Below are 821 nucleotides of genomic sequence, written 5' to 3'. Positions count from 1 at the left end.
AGCAGCGGTGAACCCGGCTCAGTGGATGAAGACTGGGCCAATCACATACCCCTCCTGCTGTTCCTGGAGTCTGCCCCCCCCCCCACTCAGAGAGGAGAGTACTTGGTGAGATACTGCAGTATTACTCTGTACCACCATCCAGTACTGAGCTGCTCTGTTCAACTGAACCAAACTGAACCAAACTGAACCAAACCTGGAGATCAGGGCCGAGGTCACCTGAACATCACGACAAAAATCAAGCTATCCTCCTGGTCAGTTCTGACTCTGTACTGCCACCTGATGGTCGGTGGTTCCTGTCTTTGATCACATGACCTGACGAACCAATCAAACGTTCTCAACACTTCAAACATTTACTGCAGTTACTACATCTGAACCACCGTCAGCATCGTTCAGGTGTCAACCTCACTGTCACCTATGGTACAAACAGACCCCCCCCCCAGACCCCCCCAACACAAAAATGACCACTGACTGGACAACTGACCAACATCCAGTACCAATAATCTGACACAAGTGTAACCTAGCAACAGTGTTTGTGTGTGTGTGTGGGGGGGGGGGCTGAATGACTCTCTCCAGGTATTCCTGGAAAGAGAGAGAGAGAGAGAGAGCGAGGCCTGAGAAGACCCAGCCTGGTGGTCACTTCTGTTACTGCATGTCCAGAAGAACTTGTAAACTTGTCCCCGGCTGCAGCCACAGATAAATCTGTGGCCCAGTACAGTCTGGTACTTCACGTATATATTCCAGCCCCCCAGCCCTGACCCCCCCCCCCCCCCCCCCCCCCCCCCACCCCCCCCTCTCTATAACACCCCCACAAATACACATCC

At 53.1% G+C, this 821-nt stretch overlaps 1 protein-coding gene across 1 annotated transcript in view; it reads right to left on the bottom strand.

Annotated features, from left to right (window-relative positions):
- The window catches only part of stc2a (stanniocalcin 2a), a 4243-nt gene that overhangs the window by 1987 nt on the left and 1435 nt on the right, over positions 1-821 (bottom strand). The gene's annotated exons all lie outside the window — the stretch shown is intronic.

This window comes from Cynoglossus semilaevis, chromosome 15 (genome assembly GCF_000523025.1).
Source record: "Cynoglossus semilaevis isolate Cse_v1.0 chromosome 15, Cse_v1.0, whole genome shotgun sequence".
NCBI lineage: Eukaryota > Metazoa > Chordata > Actinopteri > Pleuronectiformes > Cynoglossidae > Cynoglossus > Cynoglossus semilaevis.
The sequence above is the reverse complement of the archived record's forward strand: the minus strand, read 5'-3'. Positions and strand labels throughout refer to the sequence as shown.